At 38.1% G+C, this 24,100-nt stretch overlaps 1 protein-coding gene and 1 pseudogene across 12 annotated transcripts in view; one reads left to right on the forward strand and one right to left on the reverse strand.

The window, feature by feature from the left end:
- PPP6R2 (protein phosphatase 6 regulatory subunit 2) overlaps positions 1–24,100 on the forward strand; it is a 215,024-nt gene that overhangs the window by 81,152 nt on the left and 109,772 nt on the right. For 9 of the 12 annotated variants that reach the window (XR_013179386.1, XM_077169280.1, XM_077169289.1 and 6 more), the window contains exon 2: positions 1,063–1,195. The exons of 1 other annotated variant lie outside the window; for it this stretch is intronic. The gene's annotated coding sequence lies outside the window, so the exon portion shown is untranslated. Of the gene's footprint in view, positions 1–1,062; positions 1,196–21,838; positions 21,965–24,100 lie in introns of all 12 variants that reach the window. 2 more of the 12 variants (XM_077169282.1, XM_077169281.1) reach the window with 1 other exon arrangement.
- Positions 3,574–8,239, reverse strand: LOC143690433 (RAF proto-oncogene serine/threonine-protein kinase pseudogene; annotated as a pseudogene).

The raw sequence follows: 24,100 nt of genomic DNA on the forward strand, positions 1-24,100 counted from the left end.
TCAAGAAGGCTTTCTCAGTCCCATTATGCCAGATCCCGGTTCATCCCTGGTAGTCCTGTCCCACGTTGCCAGGGAGATTTACATCCCTAGGAGTCATATCCCATGTCAGGGGGAAGAGCGATGAGTTCACCTGCAGAGTTGGCTTAGAGAGAGAGAGACGCCATATCTGAGCAACAAAAGAAGTTCTCTGGGGTGACTCTTAGACCTCCTTTTAAGTAGTCTTAGCTTCTCCTTTGCAGGAATAAGTTTCATAGGGGTGAGCCCCTAGATCGAGGATTTAGCCTATTGAATTGGTTGACTCCACTGCTTTTGAGAATATCAGGAATTCCTCAGATGGGGAAGTCTAATATTTCTTCCTTTCTCCCCAGTCCCCCAAGGGATTTTGAAAATACTATTTTATTCTCTGCCCAAACTGCTTTGGGATGTGTTGGGGCATCACACTAACCTATACAAGCCAACAAGGTCTCGCTCCCTATTCAAGATTTTAACTACTTATGGTGTTTAACTAAACTGACCATACAAGTTAAATTAGATAATGCACTACCCAAAATATAAATTTTGCATCAAATGAACATCCCTTCCTTTGAGCTCACACAGAAGTTGAAGTTTTAAAATACAGAGCATAACATTCTTTATTGGGATACTTTTTTTTGTAGAAATTGTGATGAATTATCAGTGGGCTGTTTAGTCCTTCTTGTGACTGAGGGTATGCTTCTCTAGATGGTGGCAATTTAGTTGTGAACTGCAGGCATCTTCATAGAAATCCTCCTCATATTTGTGAATTCTGTAGGGTAACATTCCAATCACTGAACTGGTTAACCATACATGGAATGGGTGATTATAATCAGTACTAATATTTCTAAAACAGCAAAGACAAGGGAGTTTTTAGTTTATTAATCATGAACTTTTCTGATAAATTGAATCATAAGTAAGAATACTGATTTCTGTACCATGATTAAACATTCTTGATTTTTTGATGTTTTCCTTTTCTTTAGGCTACCCTTTTGGTAAGTTGTTTATAAAGGCAGAAATTAAAATAAGGTTTTTCCACTTATTTTTCAGGCTAAGAGATTATACAGAAATCTTCCACTGAATGAAAAAAAATTTCTTAAAATTTATATCTACTCCTAGAAAAATCCCTGTTTTTTTTATGTTTTACCTAACTACAAGATTTAAACAAGAGTTTCTACTGAAGGTAAGATAATTTTCCTTTTCAATTTGCTTCTGCTTTATTATGTAATTTATGCAAAGGCAGTGCATGGTGGAAGTTCAAACCTGGATGATAGCAAAACTTAGTTTCTGAGTTGTACATATGGTCAATTTTGTTTTGGTTGCTTTTGACTCTTCTGTGTCTGGTCTAAGATGCTATATATATGTGTCTGTGCCCAAAATTTCTTTGCCTCTCCAAGCCAAAACGTCATCAAAATAAAATGAGGACAGTTGTACCTATGTTGTGGGATATATGCCCTACTCTAGTTTGCTAATGCTACTGGAATGCAGTGCACCAAAAATGGACCAGATTTTATGAAAATGATTTATTTAGTTACACATTTACGGTTCTTTGCAGGATAGGCAGCTGGGTTTCATCTGGGTGTCTTTGTCACATGGGAAGGTACACAGCAACATCTGGTAGCCCTCTTTCCTGGCTTTTAGGTTCAAATGACTTTCTCCAAAAAGTCTGAGTCTGAGCTAGCTCTGAGCACTGAGCTGAGGTGTGCTGAGCTGCTTCTCTCTCTTCTGACTTCTCCTTTTGAGCCTTATTCATTGCGGAAGGCACTCCCCTTAGCTGACATAGATGTAATCAGCCATAGGTGAGTTTCACATGCTGATGATTTCAGTCCACAGCAACACAACTGGGCATCATCATCTAACCAAGTTGACACCTGAACCTAACTACTACATGCACTATCTTACTTCTAAGGAACAGTTCCCTAAAAGTGAGATGGGCATATGCTCTTTCATGGTTGTTATCCAGAGCACACACTCCAAGTAGATAACTAGGTGAAAAAGCCAGGGAAAGACTTTTGTTTCTAAAAGTTATATGTTCCTAAAAGGGCTTCCCATTACAATCCAATAAGATGCTGAATATAATGCAATAAACATAGTTTCTTATGAGCTCTTCAGTGCATTAAAAAGTAAAATAACTCTTTAAAGGCCAAAAAAGGAAAAAAGAGAGAACAATGAGCTTTAGTTCAATGTGAAAGCTTCTAGTGCCCTAAGGTAAAGACTGATACCACACAGAGCTGATGAGACTCTGCCTTGGGCCCACTGAACAGGAAAATTGTGCATCTAGGATAGTTTTGTAAAGCCAGGGCACCAAGTCAATTCAAGTGCTAAAGAAAATGAAAGCATGCTCACTGCAGGACTCAGAATTTCTGTAGATTAAATTTAAGCAAATTTGAGCTTACAGTCAGTATTGCACCATATATATAAGGAAACAAATCATTATATGAGAAAGAATTAGCAGAAACAATAACAGAATTAGATAATCCAAGGCCCACAGATATTGAATGACCATGTCATATATAACTCATATAATAATTATATATGAAATGTTTAAGGAGATACAATATAGAATAAAAATTAGCAAACAACAAAGTATCAAAATAGAATTCTCAGAAAGGAACAAAAATGTTGAAATTTAAAATTTAATGTCTGGATTAAACAGATTAAACTCAGTTGAAGAGAGAGCTAATGAATTGGAACATGGAACATATTTCTGAAGCAATTATCTTTTTCTTTTTAAAAAAAATTAATTTTAATATATTTTATTAAAATAACATAATTGAGGAACCCTAGGTTAATAGCTGTACTTTGTGAAGTGCAATAAATACAAAATTAAAATCTAAATCACCTGAATATGCAACTATGTGATGATATTGTGAATTACTGATTATATATGTAGAAGAGAATGATCAAAAGTTAAGAATGTTTGCATTTGTGTTTTTTTGGTATTTTTTTTTTAATTAAAAAATTATTTAAGCAAAACAAAACAAAACAAAATCACCCAGAAAACCTATATTCTTGGCTTCCTTGCATATATGTGATGTGACTGTAAAGGCAAGGCTTGTTCTGCTCTGTAGCCCCATGCCACAGGGCAGCTCCTGGAAGACTGAGTTCAGCATGATAGAAGACTGTCCCCTGAGAGGAGGGCAGAGAGAGAAGGAGCAGAGACCGGAAAACCCTCCCTATGCATTAGTGACCTCATGGGCTGTGTAATAGAAGGAAAAAGTTAAGCCAAGGAGTTAAGTTGCCTAGAACCAAAGCAGGCTCCTTCAGGCAGCGTGGGTCTCGACAGCCCTGGGCTGTGTGTGCATTACATACAAAACTACATGTTTGGCACCCTACCATATCTTTGAAGATATGTCCTGTGAACGTTACTCATAGGAGCTTATTTCCAAAATCTGTGTCCTCACCACATCAGGGGTGGATTGCCTGCTATCTTTACTTCCCCTTCTGAGTGCCCCCCTTTTTCCTTTGTTTCTTTTTTTTGCCTTAAAAAAACTCCTTTAGCCAATAGCTAGGGCCTCAGATGCTGTATTGCCATCTGTATCCACTTATGCATCTGGAGGAGGTTTGGCTCATGAGCATGAGGTGAGACAGGAAGGAGCAGAATAAACCAACATTGTGAACAGCTTTTGTCTCCCAGGGCCAAAAAGGACAGAAAAGAAGTCCAAATGAAATGAATGCCCAGTGTATTGCCTAGGAGGTTTTTAGGAGCAGCTTCTCTAAAAATGAGCTCTCTGCCCCATAGGAAGGGAGCAAAAACTGGTGCCTGCCACCTCTATTTCCCCCCTGGTGGCCTGAGTACAAGTGCAAAGTCCAACTAGAAGCTGGGAATTCTAGGGGATGTGGTCAGCCTGTGGGCATTGATGTCTTTGATATGGGATTCCCAATGCAGGGATAGCTCAGGAGCTCTCTGGTAGATTTTCAGTAGACAGTGTTGGAGCAGCTTGATGGAAGGCAGAATCTGGGGTAAAAGAGGTCTTTCTTCCTTAACTCTCTTCACACATTTAGTTACAAACCTCTTCATTCCTTTGGGGCAGTTCTTATATGGTATACTAAGATTTGGGGAGGCATGTCCTTGTCCCACCCTGAAGATGATCCAATCCTGGTTGTGGATATGGGAATAAGGAAGCTCCCCTGTCATAGATCATAGTACACGATGCCACAGGAGTACACACCAGAAAGGAAGCTGAATAGGTTATTGTCCTGCATTTGTATCACTTCTGGGGCCATCCACAGAGCAGAGCAGGTAGGTTGTTCAACCTGCTGAGAACCACTTCAAACCCAAATCTCCAATTTTCACTGTCAGACCTTTGTGAGAAATATTGTTTCATGTCTCTGTGGATGACATTCTTTGTGTGCAAGTAGTCAATTGCCTGAGTTGTCTGCCAGGCAGTGTCAGTGAACTGAAACAACTGCAACTTGGTCTCCTGGCTATGCAGGTGTTTGTAGAGGTTGCACTGTACTTACCACTGGGTTGTGCTTGCGTGGTTGTCCTTTGCCATGTACCCCATGTGTGTTAGTTAGATTCAGTTGTCAACTTGGCCAGGTGAGCATACCTAGTCTTGTTGCTGTGGACATAAGCCAACGTACATGAACCTCATCTGTTGCCAGTTACATCTGCAGTCAGCTAGGAGGCGTGTCTGCTGCAATGAGTGACGTTTGACTTAATTGGCTGGTGCTTAAATGAGAGAGCTCAACGTAGCACAGCCTAAGCAGCTCGGCATTCCTCATCTCAGCACTAGCAGCTCAGCCCAGGCCTTTGGAGATGCAGAAGAAAGTAACCCCGGGGAAAGTTGTTGGAACCCAGGGGCCTGGAGAGAAGACCAGCAGAGACCATCCTGTGCCTTCCACGTAAGAAAGAACCTCAGTGGAAAGTTAGCTGCCTTTCCTCTGAAGAACCAACAAAATAAATCCCCTTTTATTAAAAGCCAATCCATCTCTGGTGTGTTGCATTCTGGCAGCTAGCAAACTAGAACACCATGAAAAGCAAGATGGTCATATGTTGTGTTTTACACAGGACAGCCACTTCACTCTGAAGGTCTGGAACTGCTCTGGTGTTGGGTTGATGATGATTAAGATCTTTACTGTGACATCTCTGTGCCACTTGTCCCTATAAACAGTCCCAGATGAGCCTGATCCAAGCTGGGTAAAGAGCATCGCTTGACTGGCTTCTGTTTCCCAATAATAGCTTGAATCTCTGTCCACGAGGTCTGATTTCGTTTTTCTCCTGGGTCCTGGATGCTGGTGCCTGTACTCTCTGTGCTGGCACAGGGGTTTTTTTGACTGTGACCATCCTGTTGGACTCAGATTGTTGGGGCTGCTGGACAGGGCTGAAGGTGATGCTGATTTGCTATGGCTTCTAAGTGCACTTCCTGTTGCCCACAGGTAGAGTAGTGCTGACCATATGGTCATTAGGTATGGGCATTGACTTCTAAACCCTCAGAGGAGGGGCTGGAGGTGTTAAAGGTGAAGGTGTATGGTGTGGGGTATCTGTGCTGGGAACTAACAAGCTTTTGGGAAACAGACTCTCAATCCGACATATTGCAAAGAAGATAGTCTGGGACCCTGCTATCACCGATAGTAGAATTTGAAAACAGTAAGAGCTGTCTGATATTATTCCAGTCCACACACATAGTAGATACTTTGGTGCTATAGTGCTCATGAAATTTTTTTTTTTCTTTTTTCATCTATTCAGAAAGAGAAATAAAAAGAAAACAGAAAAAAAATCATACATACCATACCCCCTCTTCCTCCCCCTCACCAATCACCAGCATTTCAATCTAAATTTATTTTAACATTTGTTCCCCCTATTATTCATCTTTATTCCAAATGTTTTACTCATCTGTTGATAAGGTAGATAAAAGGAGCATCAGACACAGGGTTTTCACAATCACACAGTCACATTGTGAAAGCTGTATCATTATACAATCATCTTCAAGAAACATGGCTACTGGAACACAGCTCCACATTTTCAGGCAGTTCCCTCCAGCCTCACCACTACATCTTGACTAACAAGGTGATATCTTTTTTTAAAAATTAATTAATTAATTAATTAAAAATTAACAACAAACAAAAACATTAACATATGATCATTCCGCTCTACATATATAATCAATAACTCACAATATCATCACATAGTTGCATATTCATCATTTCTTAGAACATTTGCATCAATTCAGAAAAAGAAATAAAAAGACAACAGAAAAAGAAATAAAATGAAAACAGAAAAAAAAAAGATTGTACATACCATACCCCTTACCCCTAGCTTTCATTGATCACTAGCATTTCAAACTGAATTTATTTTAACATTTGTTCCCCCATTATTTATCTTTATTCCATATGTTCTACTCGTCTGTTGACAAGGTAGATAAAAGGAGCATCAGACACAAGGTTTTCACAATCACACAGTCACATTATGAAAGCTATATCATTATTCAGTCATCATCAAGAAATATGGCTACTGGAACACAGCTCTACATTTTCAGGCAGTTCCCTCCAGCCTCTCCATGACATCTTGAATAACAAGGTGATATCTTTTTAATGCATAAGAATAATCTCCAGGATAACCTCTCAACTCTGTTTGGAATCTCTCAGCCATTGACACTTTATTTTGTCTCATTTCACTCTTCCCCCCTTTTGGTCGAGAAGGTTTTCTCAATCCCCTGATGCTGAGTCTCAGCTCATTCCAGGATTTCTGTCCCACGTTGCCAGGAAGGTCCACACCCCTGGGAGTCATGTCCCACATAGACACGGGGAGGGTGGTGAGTTTGCTCGTTGTGTTGGCTGGAGAGGCAGGCCACATCTGAGCAACAAAGGAGGTTCTCTTGGGGGTGACTCTCAGGCCTAATTTTAAGTAGGCTTGACCTATCCTTTGTGGGATTAAGTTTCATATGAACAAACCCCAAGACTGGGGATAGCTTTGGTTGTCCACACTGCTTGTGAGAATATCAAGAATTCAACTCGGGGAAGTTGAATTTTCCCCCTTTCTCACTGTTCCCTGAAGGGGACTTTGCAAATACTTTTTTATTCACTGTTCAAATCTCTCTGGTTTTGACCAGTTTCTGATTGGGTTATTTGTCTTTGTTTTTTAATCATAAGATTTCTTTATATATTCTGGATATTAAACTTTTATCAGACAGATCTGATATATGGTTTCCAAATTATTTTCTTCCTTTCTGTAGGTTGTCTTTTTACTTTCTTGATAAAGTCCCTCTGTTGCTGAAAAGGTTTTAATTTTGATGTAGTCCCGTTCTAGTTTGCTAGCTGCTGGAATGCAATATACCAGAAACAGAATGGCTTTTAAAAAAGGGGAATTAAATAAGTTGCTAGTTTACAGTTCTAAGTCCGAGAAAATGTCCCAATTAAAACAAGTGTATAGAAATGTCCAATCTAAGGCATCCAAGGAAAGATACCCTGGTTCAAGAAGGCCGATGAAGTTCAGGGTTTCCCTCTCAAGTGAGAAGGCACATGGCAAACACAGTCAGAGTTTCTCTCTCATCTGGAAAGGCACATGGTGAACACGGTCAGGATTCCGCTCTCATTTGGAAGGGCACATGGCAAACACGGCATCATCTGCTAGCTTCTTCTCCTGGCCTCCTGTTTCATGAAGCTTCCTGGGAGGCATTTTCTTTCTTCGTCTCCAAAGGTTGCTGGCTGGTGGACTGTGCTTCTCATGGCTATGTCATTCTGCTCTGCTCTCTCTGAATCGCTTTCATTCTACAAAATGTTTTTTCTGCTCATGAAATTTGTAGCCACACATCTGACACCAAAACCCATTTAGCAGGAACTGCTGACATATGTTACAGAGGGTATGTTTCAGGAATGTCTTCCAGGAAAAGGTGTGTATTGCAGGGGGAATATGATCCAGAAAATCAATTTGAGGTTCTTCTGCAATCAGAGAGGCAGCCTCAGTATTCCAGTCTAAGCTTCTGGGGGAATGAACGCTACACGGCGTTCTAGCTACAGGCTCCTGACCTTGAGTCCTGGAATAAAGCAGTCATGCAAGCTTATTCCTTTTCACACATTGACCCCTGCTCTTTGCTTTCTTGGCAAGAAAGCTCTCATAGTTTTGCTTGTCTTAGAAGAAACTGAATTTGCCATCATCTGACTCCCCGTGCTGATAGCCCCTGCTGGACTGTTGTAGAGGAGGTGCAGCTGGAACCATTAGACACCATACCTTTGAATCCAAACCACTGCTGACCGTCTTCCAGGCCCCTGTTATGTGTTCCATTGATGCAGCTCAAATGAAAAATAAGCCTGCTGGGTCTTCATTGAAATCCCTAATACAAACCACGGCTGTATTGGTGTTTAAATGTGTTTACCACAATGGAGAGTCCCTAGATTTAGACCTGAGAAATATTTAATATCAAAGCATGTCTATGTCCAACTCTTCAAATCAGTAAAGGAATTATAGGAACACTAAAATTTATTCCCATTGTATATTAGGATTTATTCCTCACATTGATGAAACTGCCTTGGGGAAAAAAATTTTTTTTTTTTTTTAGCATCACTTTAAATTGCTTTTGCATAAAATATTTACTGTCACTTAAGCTAAAAAAAAGTCAGTTATATACTTGGAGAAATATTCATAAATGCCTTAAGTGTATATGAAACTAAAGATTTTTCTCTATTTAAATGTTTTTATAATTATTCTTAATGATAAAATCACGTGTTCTACTAAGGAAGGAAAATGCCACTTGTTTTTGTTTTCTTACATCCAGACTTAAAAATATATTGGCAGTATGCTTAGAATGTTTTATTTCTTTTTTTTTTTTTTTTTTTTTTAAAGGAAAGACAGAGAGAAGGAAGGAAGGATAGAAGGAAGGAAGAGAGGAAGAAAGGGAAACATCTTTTAAACATTTTCTTGTTTTATTGTATTTTGTTTCTCCGTTTTCGTTACATGGGCTGGGGCCGGGAATCGAACCGAGGTCCTCCGGCATAGCAGGCAAGCACTTTGCCCGCTGAGCCACCGCGGCCCGCCCTAGAATGTTTTATTTCTTAATCATAGAACTGTGAATTTTGAAAAGACCTGAAATGTTAATGAAACTTATTTTTCATTTGTGGACCAAAAAATGCTTAAATTATTTTCATTATCTTCTTATTTGGAATTATATTTGAAGACTAATCTCAACAAATGCTTAGTGTGTGGTCTGAGTGCTGGTTATACAAGTACAATTAACTTTCCCACTTTTCTGAATGTATGTTACACTTGAATAAAAAGCTTAATAAAAAAATGCTTAGTCTGCAATGAATAATTCCAATTTAAGAAAACTTTTCTCCATATGAATTTAAATGGATGCTCTCCTTCATGCTATAATTTAAATAGTTTTTTTCTCTGACAATTGTTGTTTTCAGAATCACAGCTCATATGATAGGTCATTTGTTGTCTTCTGACTAAAGGAAACAAAAGCTTTAAATGATTAAAAAAAAAAACAAAAGCAAATGAAACAAAAAATAAACCTGAGGGAGCCGGGCTGCGTAATGTCCGATGGCAGCACCTTGTCCCTCCTCCCCACATTCAGTGTCCTCAGTCCAGGGCCTCAGCAAACTCCAGAGAGCAGCAGGGAAGCCTTCCTGCCTCCCATTCATTCTCGGCCTACTCTCCCCTCTAAGACGGTGGCCTCAGCACCGGTGATGAAGAAACTCTCCAGCCTGAGAATTATCTTGAGTGCAGCATTGCAAGACAGGAAATGAAAAATGAGATTGAGAGAAAACAGAAGATAGATTAAAAAGATGTGGTGAATGTGTAGTTGGAATCCCAGAAGGAAAAAATAGGAAAATAGAAGAAGCATTTTTCATAATATTAATAGCTTTGAACTTTTCAGAAACTGATAAAAGACACAAATCTGTAGATTTAGGACACCATCGGCACCAAGTGATATAAATAAAAAGAAACCCACATCCATACATTGAAATTGCATAGCACTAAAGATAAAAAGACCTTAAACCAAAGGTAAAAGATAGATTACTTACACATCAGTTAGGCTGACAACAGATATCTGACAGGTATTAATAGAAGCCAATAGAGATGGAATAATTCCTCACAGGACTGAGAGTATATAAATTTCAATATAGAATTGGTATCAAGTAAAACTATTATGCAAGAAAAATGGCAAGGTCTTGTTACTGATAATGTGAGACTAGTTTATTTGAACCACTCCACCCCCGTAGAAAATAAGTTAAATTGTTAGGTTTTAAAAAACACATCAAAGAGTTGACAAAATAACAAAAACCTACTAGGTCAAAATCTAACAGAAAGTAGGAACCCAGAAAGGTAATTCAGAAAGGTAATTTGAGTATCATGGGATGGAATCTGCTTTTGTCTTGAAGACATTTGTGGATCTGGACAAATTGGGCTTTGAATTTGCAGGCCTTATGGGATGAGAAGAACAGTGGTTAAAATTTATAGCCCACTCAAGGTGGGGAGCTTGAACGAGACTCTCCCTACATTAAATGGGGGTGCCAAAGGGCTGCACTCTCAGGATAAGGTAAACTAGAAGCCATACTTGCCCAGCTCTGTTCCCTGACCTACCTTGTTTTGTTTTTGCTAATGCAAGGGGAAGGGAGAGAAATAAGAAAGGAGTAAGAAACCTGTACCTGGAAATGTGACCATCCTTTGGTCTTTGTGAGGATTTGTAGCCCAGGTTCACACTGTTTGAGTGCTTCATGGAAGTCAAGCATAAATTTAGTTTAAGGTGTTTCTGGATTGGTAATGCCCTCAGGCATCCTCTAGGAGCAAATTGCTTCTCTTCCTCTCTTGAGGAAGCTGTTTCACTCTAAGATAGAAAAAAATCCTTAGATTTTTTTTTTTAAGGATCAGTATGCAAAAATGACCAAGCACTCTAGGAAACAGGGCACCATGAGTGAAAACTAGTAGAAATAAAACCTCAGAGACTTCAGATATTGGAATTATCAGAAACGTTCTCTAAAAAAGTACTAAAAATGTATGCTTTTTATATTTAAAGACATAAATGAAAGCATAAAAGCATCTGCAGGAAGCTATAGAAAGTGATCTAGAATGTTTGAAAAAGAACCACATAGAATTTCTAGAAATAAAAATAAACTATTCTAGATTAGGAATTAAGAAGATATGACCCAGAATCCAGCACAGAGAAAATGATAGAAAATATAGGGTAGACCTGATACTGTGTCAAACTTTAGGGACACCCAAATCAATAGGCCATGGCCTTGATCATGAGGCTTACTCTTGTGGAGTTTATCTAGGTAGTGGAGAAGCTTAGACTACCTATATATATGCCTAAGAGTTACTTCTGGAGGACCTCTGTTGTTGCTCAGATGTGGCCTCAGTCTCTTTAAGCCCAACTCTGCAAGTGAAATCACTGCCCTCCCCCTTACGTGGAACATAATATCCAGGGATGAAAGTCTCCCTGGTGACATGGGAGATGACTCCAGGGATGAATCCAGACCTGGCACCATGGACTCAACAATTACATCCTGACCAAATGGGGGAAAAGAAGTGTAATTAATAAAGTATTAGTGGCAGAGAGAGTTCAAATAGAGTCAAGAGGCTACTTTGGAGGTTCCTCTTATGCAAACTTCAGTTAGACCTTGCTGCCTATCATAACCTGCCAACCCCCAGCCAAGACCATTCCAGCCAATCCTAAAGAACACCTAGGACAATTTATAAGATTCCACAAGGGTTCCAGACACTAGAGTAACTTTCCAGAAACCTACAACCTCCAGATGAGTCCCTGGTCCAGATAAGTCCTGAAACCTAGGCTAACCTCTACAGAACATTAGATAGTTCCATCTCCCTACCCCATATTAGTGATAGACCCTTCCAATATCAGAAATTTAGAATTGCCATAGCCTAAACAACCCCAGTGAGAGGTAATGGAAAGATCAAAGGTGATGGTGAACTTATGCATATAAGATAGGACTTAACAAATGAATATGAATGCTGAATCATTAAATTGATATCTCTTTTAGTCTCCAGTATTTTAGAGCAGCTAGAAGTAAAAACCTAAAATTGTGAAATTGTAACCCATGTCAAAGTCTGAAATATGTTCTACAACTAATTGTGGTGCTGTGCTTGGGAACTTAAAGCTTTTATATATATATATGTTTGTTGCTTCCTATTGAAACGGAGCTCGAAGGATATTAAGGAATGATGAGAAAGAGAGAGAGAAAGGAAGAAAAGAAAGACAGACACAAATGGGTTCAGGGGGTCTGAAGCTTAAATCTATATCAGATATCAGACAACTTTATTTTCAACCAGATCTTAGTTATATACCACAGGATGTCAATAGATATGCAGGCATTTCCTGAGGGAGCAAGATTCTTATCTCACAGTGTTCTTCATACTTAACATAACTGTTTGGTGTAAACATTCTCTTCCTCCCAGACTGCTCTACATAACAATCGCCACAGTTTACCGCTGCCATCCTGAGGCCAGCAGCTTGCAACAAATTCTGTAGGTCTTGCTTTAAACTCTTGGCTTCTACATTTCCCCCTTTTTATTTTATAAGCCGAGGAAAACAAGAATCACCTTTTTAGGGTGACTATAAGCAGAGGTGACCGTGCCTGTCTTAGGTTGCCCTTAGGCTCTGAAGGGTCTTACCCGTCATTGGCTGCCAGTCAAGCTCTCTGACTTTGATTCAGGAGGGAGCCAACGAGTTTTTGCAAGAATCACCTTTTTCTTTGTTGTTAAACACAGCTGAGGAGGAAGCGAAGTATAAACAGCCCCAAACCTAAGATTTTTTAGCTCTTGGGTAAGTGATTGTGTAACATTACTTCCATAGGCTCTATGTAGATTATTCTAATTTACATTCTAATACCCCTTTTTTGTAATTCTAAGATATCAGGATTTAAACTATCTGAAAGCCTTAAAAGATGCCTATTCCCTTTTCCCATTCTATTTCAAACAAGCCATATGTTAGAAGAGGGTAATACAAAAACTGCTCTTATTCCTTTTACACTTTAAACTTTGTAAAAAATTTAAATTATACATTTGATCTCCAATATGAACCAATGTCATTTCTATATTATTTAGTCCATTATTAGTTTGCTCATCAATGAGATTGTCTATGCCACAGTTCATTGGTGTTTTTCTAACAATGCTGCATCTGTATAGTTTGTTGCAATGCGGTTTCAGCGACTGCAGCCACCGTGATGCTTCCAATGATTCTAATGACAGATGCAATAATGAATCCAATTAGTCTATTAGTCCTTTTTAGATATTCTTTTGCCAAATGGATCAGTATATGTGTTTCTGGAGAGGATTGCAAAGATCTTGACATCTGCACTGGCAGCCAAATACCTCTTCTCCTTTCTGCTATAATCGTCTCATTTTCCTGCAACATAAATGCTTGGGGACAAGTGAATAGAGAATAATTTTCACAATTAGAAGTTTGATTTCTTATATGCATATGAACTTTAACAAGTATATATGGATCTCTAATACATATTTGTATATAGTGCTTATGGCTGCTATTTAAAAAGAAGTTATAGTTACTAGAATTGGCTATAAAAATTGGTCTCAGTCCTAGAAAAATTTTCTGTCAATTTCTTTCACTAATGCTATATTTATCATCCCATGAATTTGGCACAAATTACCCTCCATGAATTAAACCCTGATTTAGCTTGCCTGTCCATATAGTCTCAGTTATCTTCAAGTTAGAGATGGGTGACCCCACAGGGGCTGCATCTCTTACAATTCCATAGGAATCATTAATTATGATAACTGCTCAATCCATATGACATAACTGTCATCCATTCCAACTTTCTTTCCCATCTAACAGGCAAGTATCCTTTGTATCCATAGATTTACGCATATAGGTCTTTCTAAAATTGGAATTAAATTTGACACCAGTTTTCTTTTTATTGGATCTAGAAATCTTAAACTTGTATTCAGATTATTTTGGTAAATTTGAATTGGCCCATGTTAGGGCCCACAGATAATCCCAGTAAGTATAAATATGTCCCTGTCCTTCAGCAATCAAAATTGTATGTGCTATAGTATACATTACCCATTTAGTTATTTTTTGTCCGGGTTGACATGTCTGGGTTTTATTCTCTTCGAAGGAATCCAAACCGAGGTTCTGTCATCTGCAATGACAAGAGCAAATCCCCTACCCCACACCTTTACCATTCCTGGTTTCCATAAATCATCTTTAACATCTTTCCAATAGATTGGCTGCAGCTGCAGTTCTGTTTGGGTTGTATCATTTTTCTTTCCCAAATTACTAAAATGTTGTTCTGCAGGAGTCTGTGATGAATTATCATAAATGTTTAAAAAATTTAGAGTAAACAATGCCTTTGCTAATTAATCTTTAGGAGTACTTATTTTCATAACATCATCCTCCTGATCATCGTCTCCCCCTTTTTGTTTTAAAAGCATAGACTTTAGCGTCCGGTTTGCTCGTTCAATAATTCCTTGCCCTGAGGGATTGTGTGGAATTCCTGTGATATGAGTAATATTAAAAGTAGTACAAAATTTATGAAATTGTTTTCCTGTATAAGCAGGACCATTGTCCGTTTTAATAGATTGAGGGCATCCCATAACAGCAAAAGCATTAAGTAAATGTGATTGAACATGGCAAAAACGATCTCCAGATTGTGCGGTAGCCCAGATGAAATGAGAACAAGTGTCTATGATAACATGTACATATTGCATTTTACTAAAATGTGAAATACGAGTAACATCCATTTGCTATAATTCATCTGCTTTTTGACCTCTAGGATTAATCCCTGATGCAAATCGGAGTGCATTTAAAGGCCCACAGGTTTGACAAGTCCTAACAATGTCCTGAGCTTGCTGTTTAAAAAAGATGGAAATTTCTTTCACAGCCCTTTGCTATTGATATGAGTCAATTTGTGAAATGTTGTGGGATTTTGCATTACCCCCATAAGAGTATCTGCTTGCTGATTTTGTAATGATAAAGGACCTGGAAGATTGATTTGAGCTCTTTATATGCATGATAAAAAGGGGAGTAATTCAGCTTTTGACTAATGTTTGTGAATGTAAAAACATTCAGGACAATTCATTTCTTTTAAACAAAGAAGCCGTCTCAATGTGAGTAACTGTTTGGTAAACATATTCAAAATCAGAAACAATATCAAGAGATTGTGGAAAACTTTGCAATACTTGAATTACAGCTGCTAATTCAGTCCGCTGGGCTGAGGTATAAGGCATTTTCTAACTTGTTTTCCACTGGGGTGACATATGCAGCTTTCCCATTAATATTATCATTGGTAAAGACAGTAATAGCTAGCAGGGAAGCTGGAACTATTTTAGGCAAAATCCATTGCGTTCATTTTTAAAAATTGTAAAAGTTTTGACATAGCAAATGATTATTCATTTGTCCTTTAAAGTCACTTAATGCTATTTGCCAAAAGGTATTGAAAATATATAGACTTTGAACTTCTTCCTTTGTGAGATTACACACTATATGATTAGGATCATGACTTCTTAATTGATAATATTTTTGGTGACTTTTGGCTATTAAAGAAATAATCTTTTGCAAATATGTATTTAAACATTTTTGTCAATTGTTTGGTAAAAAAATCCATTTTAAAACACCGTCTTGCTAAAATAGGCCTGTGGGAGATTGCAAGGTAAAGAAAATAATACTTTTTTTTAGATCTATTTGAACAAGCTGTCCTTTCTGAATGCATTGTTCAATTAATTGTAACTCTCGTTCAGCTGCAGCTGTTAACTGCCTTTTGCTTAATAAATCAGAATCTCCTTGTAAAATATCAAACAAGTTTTGTAACATATAATTAGGAATCCCTAAAGTGGCAGGTAGCAAAATGAAAGCAGAGTGTCAATAGTGATGTGTACCCATAGTAAATGACCAGATTTTAAAAATTGAATTCATTGGATTGATTAAAAAGGAATGCAAGAATGTGGATTCTTTATAATTGGTTGTGCATTTTTGCTAATTTTAAATTTATTTCATGCAGTTTTTATGATATTTTCTCACAATAGTGGCCAAATTCTGATTTGCTTACATGACCGGGCCAAGTTGGGTCCTCTGGGAACTGGCTAGGGACCAAGAGGAGCTTCCTGGGACCTAGATATCTTTATTAAAGTACACCTCCTTCTGGGGGGATAGCCAGTCCTCCCAACAAGAGTGTACATTTTAACTATTTCTTACCAAGGTCATGTGATAGCAATATCAGTTGCATGTAATGGCAACATCAGGTGAACAAAAAAGACTCCACAAGTATATTTTTTCCTTGCATTCAACCCTCAAATCTGATCTGCTTCCACTATAAGCCATGGTTATCTTGGGATAAATTTAGTTTATACATATATAGTTTATATAAACACTGGACAAAGCATTAAAGTATTTTTGGCTTAAAGGAATTTAGGTATTTAAATGATTTGAATATTATTTAGTCAGTAATAGATTCATTTATAGTAATAGTACTTAGATTAATAGATTAAGCCACCTGGTTTAGGGCAACAAGCAGTTTTTGCCAGTATGATGATACCCAGGAGAAAATCAGTATTTTTTATACAGATAATAACATGATAAAAGTTAACATAAGTTATTTTGATAAAACACAGACTCTTTGCTTTCTAACTAATTATTTAGAATTTTTTTTTATATCCTTTCATTAGAACAGGCTAAAAGTCCAAGAAAACATTGTCATTTTAGACTCATTATATCTTTCTTGATTTTAACCAGAATTTCCATTTTTACAAACCCTCAGCATTTATTATATTAGTTTAGGCTTTGTCCCATATTTTTCTCATTTAGTAACAGTTATTCATTTTAGGATAAAACTATTGTTTTCCTATTAATAAAAATACATCTTTCATATTTTTCATACTTAAATCATTACTTTGAACAAATATTTTACCACATATGCAATTACCATCAAAATTAAATTTGTTAGAATAATGTTAAATATTTAAAATACTTTAATGTTTCAAATATTCATTAACTATCAATATATAGTTTTTAACAAGAATTTTTAGTTTTAAAGTTCTTAAAATATATTTCTCTTTTCAAACATGAATAGGAGCTAAACTCATGGCCAGTTTCCAAATTGCTGTTTATTGAGGATTTAAGTTAACAAAAGGAGATGGGGTTGCCGTTCCCATTCTGAGTCATAGGACTTTACCTGTAGTATTGGTATAAATCTCATAGAATAATCATTCAGACTAAACAAAGGTAACCTAACAGAATACCTTGAGTCAGAACTACAATCCTGAACTGCACACCCCGTTGGGGACCAACCTGCCACAGGAACCATCAATGAGCACTGACCCCCGTTTGGTATGGCACCTTTCTCACTGAATACTTTCTGACTCAGGTGTACATGAATCCCTATATAAAGGCAGCCCATCAAGAACAAGCCCAGAAACCAAGCTTTCTTTATCCTGCTCTGCCAAAGGCACGGCAAAGAAGCAATTTTTAAAATCTATCATAATAAATCAGTTCTTAGAAATTACAACTGGTGTGGGCAAGCCAGGCTGCAATGACTCTGTAGGCTGAACCACAGTATCAACTTTTATCAAATCAGTCAACATTCTCCATTTTCCTGACCTCCCTCCTGCAATAAATATCGGAGAATTCCAAGAACCACGAGACTCCTCTAAACGTCCTGCTCCGTACTGTTCCCAAATCAACCGAGTCAGAGCCTCAAACCTCTTTACAGATAAGGGCCACTGCTCAACTCAAAAAGGCCCGCCTGTAGTATTTGTAGTGGATGTCCCTGGAGCATCTCCTCACTTTATGCTTTAAGAGTTCCCTTATTAGATCCCTGTTTGGGCACCAATTGCCGAGTCCGGCTCAAGCAACTGTCGAAACAGGGTAAGAAGTGGTAGTGGGAGATTGAGAAGAAACACAACTTAGAGTTTAAGACAAAGCATGAGCCAGGTAGTTCATTGCCTGACTGAACACAATAACCAAATAGAAACAGGAATATTCTCCCCGTCTTATATTCACTGCAAAGCCTTCATAACGAATTTCCATTACTTAAGATTTAAAACATTATGGCCTTAAGGCTGAAACCAACAACAGTGTTTTTGAATGAGATCAAATAAGCTTACTAATTCAGATGTTTTAACAGGCACCCCAGTAGCTTTAACACACACACATACTCCTCCAGCCGCCCATTGTGATTACCCATTACCCTGATGATCCAAGGAAAATGCTTACTTACAAATACGACTCGAGTCCTCTTCTATCGGCTGGACACACGTGCCTCTAATGAGACTTTTCCTTGGTTCCTTAATATTGATTTGGAGTCTTCTTCTTCGAGCCCCACGTTTGGGTGCCAAATGTTGCTTCCTATTGAAATGGAGCTCGAAGGATATTAAGGAATGATGAGAAAGAGAGAGAGAAAGGAAGAAAAGAAAGACACAAATGGGTTCAGGGGGTCTGAAGCTTAAATCTATATCAGACATCAGACAACTTTATTTTCAACCAGATCTTAGTTATATACCACAGGATGTCAATAGATATGCAGGCATTTCCTGAGGGAGCAAGATTCTTATCTCACAGTGTTCTTCATACTTAACATAACTGTTTGGGGTAAACATTCTCTTCCTCCCAGACTGCTCTACATAACAATCGCCACAGTTTACCGCTGCCATCCTGAGGCCAGCAGCTTGCAACAAATTCTGTAGGTCTTGCTTTAAACTCTTGGCTTCTACATATGTTATTGTTCAAAAAAATGTTGATTGTGATGATAAAGTATTTAAGCCCTCTAACCTCCTATATTCTAGAGCAGCTAGAAGGAAAAATATGAGAGGATTGTATGATAGCTCATGACAATCTCTGGGATCTATCCTGTAACCACTTTTTGAAGAGTAATTTGAAAACTATTGCTTTTTTATTTCTTTGCTTTGTATATATGTTATAATATACAATATAAAAAAAAGAAGAAAATACAAGGTAGAGGTTAAGAGACATGGAAGATAGAGGAAGAAGGCCTAATATACATTTGATTGGTGTTCTATAAGGAGAAAAGAGAGAATGTGGCAAATTTGTTATTTGAAAAGATAAAAGTTAAAGATTTGCCAGAACTGAAAAGAAACCAATCTACAGATGCAAGAATACCAACAAACCTTAAGCAGGTTAAAATAAAAAGAAAATTTAGTTACCCAAAAGAGAGTATATTCCTGCAAAGTGCCAGAGATAGAAAGATCTTAAAATAAGCCATAGGATTGAGAGAGAACCCTCCAATGGTAGTTGGACTGAAGCTGATTTCTCAAGTGCAAGTGACTGCCTGACTTGGCTTGCCTAGGTCAGTCTGGGTTTTGGCTATGGTCTGGTTTCATTATTTCATCATTCATCCCTTTAGAAGTCTCATTCTGCTACTTTTTTGGGGGAGAATAAACAGATTTACTGTTTGTACTTTAGTTTTATTATTTTTGATTTTTGAGTTGCCAAGATTTTCCAAAATATACAACTCTTAACCAAGGACCAGCATCTAGCCATAGCAGAGAAAGATTGCTTTTCATTTCATAAACAAGTGGTGGCTAGGAAGCGAAGCAGCTCTCAAGCCTGGATCTGAGCTCTCATTCCCTTCCCCAGGTGTTTCCCTCCTTTTTTGCTCACAGTGTACACCTTGTGGCTCCTTCTTCATGAAGGGGAGTAGTAGGACACGGCCTTCTTAGCCTGCCCCTTTCTTTGCTATGCTTATGACAAGCAGTCACGATGGACTGTTTTTTTGCTACTACTGGGAAATGAGAGGGTGAGTTTTGAAACTAATTTTAAAAGGGGAGAGAATTAACACTCATTGAGCTTATAATATGTGTTGGGCACATTATATCCTTTCTTTCATTCCTTCAATAAATTCAAGTATTTGGTGTGTACTCATTCTATGTCAGGCATTTTACCTCCTGTAACCTTTTGAAGAAAAAGACCATTTTACAAGTGAAGGCGCTGAAGCTCAGTAAGGTTGATAGGCTTGCATAAACTCTATTAATGTAAAGACTGAGCTTCCACAATAAAGAGATCTCAAGATGCTTTAGATCTCAAGACGTACAGATGCTTAGACAAGGTTGAAGTAAATTTCCCTCTTATCTAACCATCTGGTATGTCCCCTGTGGCTTCCATGCACGGATCCAGAAAGGCTGCCCTGCTTCTTGCCATCTTCCACAGACAGAAAGGCCCAGGGGTACAGAAGCGCTCAACCAAGTGAGACCTAGAGGTTCCATTGTAACTGGTACTTCTGTCCTGTTGGCCAGAGGTCAACCATATTCCCCAGTGGGCTATAAGGAAGGCTGGGGATGCTAGGCTCAAGGAGGAGGGTGTGCTCCTCCATGCACTCAACTAAAACTCAACTGTAGAAGAAGAGGGCAGTGAGCAGTGGGGACTAGGCTGGAAACATAGGTGGAGGCTGGAACCAGGCCCTCTTTCCCATCTTTCTGGCTCCCTGCCTTGCTCTTTCCCTACTGTCTGGGGAAGAAGCACCCTTTAAGAAGTTCTGCAAAGTTCATTTGTCATTGAGTCAGTAAAACCTGCAGAGGATGCCAGCTGTATGTCAGGCCTGTGGTTATGACCTGTGTATATAGACAGCTATGAAGGCAGCCCCTATTCTAAAGGAGCACCTTGTCTGCTCTGGGATAGCACATTCATGACCATTCAGCAGGACCCATATAATGTTCTGGCCTTGGTGCCCAGGCCTGTCCCTGTAGAGGCCCCACTGGCAGGTCTGAGCTGAGCTCAGGTGGTGTTTTCTTGTCTCACAGATGATTCGGACTGGCCCTGGGTACATTAGCATAGACTTGTCCAAAATATCCTCCTATCATCACTTCAGTTCATCTTTGTGCTTATGGTTACTTCCTCCTTTCATCTCTGATTTTGGCTTTTATTCATCTGCTCCCACTTTTTAAAAGTAACCTTTTTTGGGAGGCCTTTTTTTAAAAAAAACTTGTTTTATTGTGTAGCATAGCATACATACAAAGCAAAGAAATAAAAAAGCAATAGATTTCAAAGCATTCTTCAAGAAGTAGTTACAGGAGAGATCCCAGAGTTGGTCATGGGCTATCATAACGATCCTCTTATATTTTTCCTTCCAGCTGCTCTAGAATATAGGAGGTTAGAGGGCTTAAATATTTTTCATCATTCCTTCTTTTCTTTGTGAACAATGACATATATATATATATATATATATATAGTTTATATATATATATATATATAAACTATAAATTTCAAAGCACAGCACCACAATTAGTTATAGAACACATTTCAGAGTTTGAAATGGGTTAAAATTCTACCATTTTAGGTTTTATTCTAGCTGTTCTAAAATACTGGAGACTAAAAGAGATATCAATTTAATGATTCAAAATTCATATTCTTTTGTTAAATCCTATCTTCTCTGTATAACCATCATCTTTGATCTTTTCATCCCTCTCTTTAGGGGTGTTTGGGCTATGGCAATTCTAAATGTTTCATATTGTAAGGGTCTGTCACTAATAATGGGGTAGGGAGATTGTACTGGTTTGAAAGGATGTGTGGACCCTAGAAAAGCCATGTTTTAATCTAAATCCCATTTCATGAAGGCAGAATAATCCCTATTCAATACTGTTGTTTGAAACTGTAATCAGATCATCTCCCTGGATGATGTGATTTAGTCAAGAGTGTTGTTAAGCTGGATTAGGTGATGACATGTCTCCACCCATTTGGGTGGGTCTTAATAAGTTTCTGGAGTGCTATAAAAGAGGAAACATGTTGGAGAATGAGAGATTCAGAGAGAGCAGAGAATGCTGCAGCACCACAAAGCAGAGTCCACCAGCCAGCGACCTTTGGAGATGAAGAAGGAAAGTGCCTCCTGGGGAGTGTCATGAAGCAGGGAGCCAGGAGAAGCTAGCAGATGATGCCATGTCTGCCATGTGCCCTTCCAGATGAGAGAGGAACCCTGACCATGTTCACCATATGCCTTTCCGGATGAGAGAGAAACCCTGACTGTGTTCGCCATGTGCCCTTCCACTTGAGAAAGAAACTGTGAACTTCATCAACCTTCTTCACAGGTATTTTTCCCTGGATGTCTTTGATTGGACATTTCAATAGACTTGTTTAATTGGGACATTTTCTCAGCCTTAGAACTGTAAACTAGCAACTTATTAAATTCCCCTTTTTAAAAGCTGTTCCATTTCTGGTATATTGCATTCTGGCAGTTAGCAAACTAGAACAATGTCCATTTGTGTCCTTTCCCTCGTGTCCTCTGAGTAGATACTTAGCAATGGTATCGGTAGGTCATGTGACAATTCTATACTTAGCTTCCTGAGTAACCGCCAAACTGCCTTCCACAGCAGTTTTACCATTTGACATTCCCACCAACAGTGGATAAGTGTGCTTCTTCACATCTCCTCCAACACTTGTCGTTTTCTGTTTTATTGATAATGGCCATTCTGGTGGGTGTCTGATGATACATCATTGTGGTTTTGGTTTGCATTTCCGTAATAGCCAGGGAAGTTGAGAATCTTTTCATGTGCTTTTGGCCATTTGTGTTTCCTCTTTTGAGAAGTGTCTGTTCATGTTTTTTGTCCGTTTTATAATTGGCTTGTCTGTCTTTTTGTTGTTGAGTTGAACAACCTTTTTATATATTCTGGGTACTAGACATTTCTCTCATATATCGTTTCCAAATATTGTGTCCCATTGTGTGGGCTGTCTTACATTCTTGACAAAGTTCTTTAATGCACAGAAGTTTAATTTTGAGGAATTCTCATTTCTTTCTTTCTTTCTCAATGCTCATGCTTTGGGTGTAAGGTCTAGGAAACCACCTCGTATTATAAGATTTACAAGATATTTCCCTGTATTTTCTTCTAAAACTTTTATGGTCTTAGAGCTAATGTTTAGGTTTTGATCCATTTTGAGTTAATTTTTATATAGGCTGTGGGATATAGATCCTCTTTCATTCTTTTGCATGTGGCTATCCAGGTCTCTAGGCAGCATTTATTAAAGAGACTGTTCTGTCCCAGATGAGTTGGCTTGACTGCCTTATCAAAGATCAGTTATCCATAGATGAGAGGTTCTGTATCTGAACACTTCCATTGGTCAGTATATCTATCTTTATGCCAGTATTATGCTGTTTTGACCATTGTAGTTTCATAATACGCCTTAAAGTCAGGTAGCATGAGACCTCCGACTTCATTTTTCTTTATCAGGATATTTTTAGCTATTCGGGGCACCCTACCCCTCCAGATAAATTTGGTTATTTGTTTTTCTATTTCTGAAAAGTAAGTTTTTGGGCTTTTGATTGGTATTGCATTGAATCTGTAAATCAATTTTGGTAGAATTGACATCTTAACTATGTTTAGTCTTCCAATCCATGACAGTGTGCTGTTCCATTTATTTAGGTCTTCTGTGATTTCTTTTGACAGTTTCTTGTAGTTTTCTTTGTGTAGGTCTTTTATATTTTTATTTAAATTTATTCCTAAATATTTATTCTTTTGGTTGCAATTGTAAATGGAATTTTTTTCTTTCTTTCCCTGTCAGATTGTTCATTACTAGTGTATAGAAACACTACAGATTTCTGAGTATTGATCTTGTAACCTGCCACTTTGCTGTACTCATTTATTAGCTCCAGTAGTTTTGCTGTGGATTTTTCAGGGTTTACGACATGTAGTATCATATCATCTGCGAATAGTGAGAGTTTTACTTCTTCCTTTTCAATTTTGATGCCTTGTATTTCTTTTTCTTGTTTAATTGCTCTGGCTAGAACTTCCAACACAATGTTAGATAACACTGGTGATAATGGACATCCTTGTCTTGCTCCTGATCTTAGCGGGAAAGTTTTCAGTTTTTCCCCATTGAGGATAATGTTAGCTGTAGGGTTTTCATGTATTCCCTTTGTCATGTTGAGGAAGTTCCCTTCTATTCCTATCCTTTGAAGTGTTTTTAATAAGAAAAGATGCTAAATTTTGTCAAATGCCTTTTCTGCATCAATTGAGATGATCATGTGGTTTTTCTGCTTTGATTTGTTGATATGGTGCATTACATTAATTGATTTTCTTATATTGAACCATGCTTGCATCCCTGGGATGAATCCTACTTGGTCATGGTATATAATTCTTTTAATGTGCTGATGGACTCGATTTGCAAGACTTTTGTTGAGGAGTTTAGCATTTATATTCATTAGAGAGATTGGTCTGTAGTTTTCTTTT

Source organism: Tamandua tetradactyla, chromosome 7 (assembly GCF_023851605.1).
Source record: "Tamandua tetradactyla isolate mTamTet1 chromosome 7, mTamTet1.pri, whole genome shotgun sequence".
Classification (NCBI taxonomy): domain Eukaryota; kingdom Metazoa; phylum Chordata; class Mammalia; order Pilosa; family Myrmecophagidae; genus Tamandua; species Tamandua tetradactyla.